The following is a 3827-nucleotide window of genomic DNA, read 5'->3' as shown; positions in this document are numbered from 1 at the left end:
AATTCGGGAAATATTGATGCGGGAATAATTTTTTTTTTTTTTTTTTTTTTTTTTGCCGCATCAATTATTTTAACAGCATAACACAATGCAAATCTGTGACTTCAGATACAAACTATAAAATTTAATCCAGTTTTTATACAATATTTATTATTACTAGCCAAATATAAACAGTCCCTCCCTCATCAATTAAAACAAAAGCGAAATAATCAATTGTTCGGATTTAAAAAAAAAATTAAAAAACGCCTCCCTCACCGTTTATTTTTTTTAAAGAGTGATAATCTAATAATTTTTTCTATGTGCTCTTAGCAGTCACTGAACACAATGAAAAAGAAAATGATTAACTTAGAAAATATTAAAGAGGACAGTTGTACTTTACCACTGTGTCCCACTATAGCCAATTTGGCAACCATTGGACACAATGAAAGAGAATAGGATTTTTTTTTGAAAATATTAAAAACAAGATATTTATAGTTTATCACTGTGTCCCACTATAGCCAATTTAGGGCACATAGGAAAAATTATTAGATCACTATTTTATTTTAAATCAGAACAACTGCTTCTTTTAATAAATGAGGGAGGGACTTTTTTATTTGGCAAGAATATTGTAAATATTGTATAAAAACAGGTTTAATTTTTATTGTTTTCTAAAGAAAACGTATTTCCAACCACAAAATTACATTGTTTTTTTATGCTGTTGAAAAAATGATGCGGCCAAGGAAAAGAAACATTTTTTTAAATTTCCGCATCAATATTTCCCAATTTTGTTGACGCAGGCTGGAGTGATGATCTAATAATTTTTTTGTATAGGCATAATTATGATCTGTTCATTGTGCGTTCGATTTTGATAATGATAGGAATGATAGGAGCACTGTATGATGAATGTGCGCCAAAATAAATAGATGATTAACATAAAAAGTATGATGCCGTTTATTTGTACAATACTGCTATTGTTTCTAAAATTTGGTGGAGTAATGTAGTTCTTGTGGTTATCATTGGAAAGTTATTGATCTATTAGTAAATTCTATAATCTGGTTGTTGTACGCATATAGACATATTTTTTACATTTTTCATTTTATTTCTTTATTCATGTTCTTTGCAATTCATGACAAAGTAAACTCAACCATACATATTCAAAAACAGAGCGACGAAAAGGACCTCCACGAAACTCTTAGCAGCTTTTAAAATGGATACCCGGTGTTAAAATTAAAGTTAGTTTAGACATAAAGACAGTATATAACTGCCTAACTACAAAGATACACCCCCTTTCACCCCAACAGCCATATTTGTTTGATTTACATTTATTTTGAACATTGCCATTAGGACATTGTTTAAATCCACACTAGCCAGAGACGTTCATTCCCATTACATTATTGTCTTCCATTTCTATAGCACATAATACAGTGCATGACAAACGTTACATAACCACTAAATTCCACTTTAATTCGGAGTCGCTTAGCTGAGTCTTACATGTGTAAATGTTCGTATTGACACTGTGTTTAGCATTGTTTTAAAGTAATAACCTATCAGACATTTACATGAACAACAAAACGAATGGAAATATATTTGTCTTAACTATTGTTTTCAGCAAAGTGGCGTATCCATATTTAAAAAAAGGGGGTGCTGATGTAATGAGAGTCCACATCACGTCAGTACCATCGTGGTTGGCGGTGACGCAAAAGTTTCAGTATTTTATACCACTGGATGCCCCAAAATGGAACTTACATTACCTAATAAATAATAATGTTTTTGACAAATTGAGTAAAAAGAAAAAAACCCCAATTTTAATTATAGTACCCGAAAATGAAATTTAAGTACATACTATTCTAACAAAACATATTCAACTGAGCCCCACTATGGTTGCAGCTCAGGTGAGAACATTTTGAGAAGTTGAGACTCGTTAGATGCACAAAAAAGCACTTGAATAGTACAAAACTTACGATATCCACCTGAGCCCCACCATGGTTTTGGGGCGCAGAAGAGTCAATTTGAGACTTTATAGATGAGGTAAAAACAATTTTTAGAATTAGAGACTTTCAGATGCAGGAAAATGGCAAATAAAAAACAACAAAATTACTATATCCACAAAGGCCTATCCCCATCATGGAGGTGAGAAAATGTTAAAAATTGGGGAATTTTGATGCCGGAAAATGGCAATGTCATACATAAAAACTAGGAAAATTACTATATCCACCTGAGCCCCGTCATGTGTGTGGCTGCATGAGATAAAGTTGGAGAATGGCACTTTAATAAAATTTATGTTGGTTATTTTTTAACATTTGAAAAGGGGATGTCAATGGGACGCAACTGCCAAAAAACTTGGCAGCGAAAGGACGCTACCAATAAACAATCAACAAACTACCAGGCTTCTGGATTGATTTGCAAGGTACTACATGGCTGAACTATTTTTTTACTTAGGGGTTAATTGGTAAAAATTGCACACTAATCATACGACGTCACTGACAACGCCGGAGACGGCAACTCGATCTTGAGATCAATTTTCCGAATAAAGTTATACTAAATAACTTCTAATGACAAACTATTGTCTTCAGTTGTCTTTGTTGGTCATTCAATTGTCGTTTTATCTATTTTTTCGGTGATATTTTCGTCGGAAGGTATCAAGATGATAAACAAGTTTCATTAGACTAAATTCTTGCTTATGCCACTGCGCTGGGGTTCCAGGCAGCCACGGATATATGGCTACATTATGGAAATTTTGCACGAAATCTGTCAACCACGATGTCAAGGTCGAGGTTGCTTCCTCCTATCGCGATGTATTCCAAGCATCATGAGGCTATCCAAGCGAGCTTTTGTCCTAACAGAACGCAAAATATTTTAAATTAATGTCATTGAACTATTATTATTATTATTATTATTATTATTATTATTATTATTATTATTATTATTATTATTATCATTAATATTATTATTATTATTATTATTATTATTATTATTATTATTATTATTATTATTATTGGCGCCACCACTCGATTCAATAATCTGCGGTATACCTTGCTTTGTCATTTTCGATAGGTGAATACAGAACCGAATTGTAACTTTAGAGCACTGGTGAATATTTATTACTTCGTAATTTGCATAACGAATTATTTATAAACCATGCTTCCTACGATGTCATTATTTAGGAATAATGGCACTCCACTTCAACGGTTATTTAGGCCTATATATAATTGGAAGTAAAAACCATTATTTACATAATGATCTTGACACGATAACACGTGTGCATTACACTGATACTGTAATGAGTTTGAAATCCAAGCATTATGGTTTTGCGACAGCTATTATTTATTTATAAAGAAATGTAAAAGCAGTTATTTATAGATAATGAAATCAGTGAACTTATTATATATAAATAATCGTAAGTTACTTTTCATTATTTATATATAATGATTTGTTACCTTTTCATTATTTATATATAATGGAATCAGTGAACTTATTATATATAAATAATTGTAAGTTATTTTTCATAATTTTTTATACAACGATGTGTTTCCCCTTCCTTACTTATATATAATGAAGCCAGTAACCTTATTATATACAAGGTAATTCAACAAAAGGACGCACATCTCCGCTCTCGAACATAGCGCGTGCGTACAGTCCTTTGATCTTTACTGTGGCATCGACAATCCGATACTAGTTGCGAGTACAGCCGTCAATTATTAGTCTATGCGTGCCATTCGTTTTATGGTGTTAGTTTTTATTTTATTAATTTTGGGTACTTCGCAATGTCTGTTACATTTGATTTTTTTTTACCGCGAGCTTGTTAAATGCTTCTATAAACTGCAATTTAATTTGTGAAAATTTACCAGGAA

Source organism: Anneissia japonica, unplaced genomic scaffold (genome assembly GCF_011630105.1).
Source record: "Anneissia japonica isolate Jap-2015-1 unplaced genomic scaffold, ASM1163010v1 scaffold25213_len355544_cov161, whole genome shotgun sequence".
Taxonomy (NCBI): domain Eukaryota; kingdom Metazoa; phylum Echinodermata; class Crinoidea; order Comatulida; family Comatulidae; genus Anneissia; species Anneissia japonica.
The sequence above is the reverse complement of the archived record's forward strand: the minus strand, read 5'-3'. Positions refer to the sequence as shown.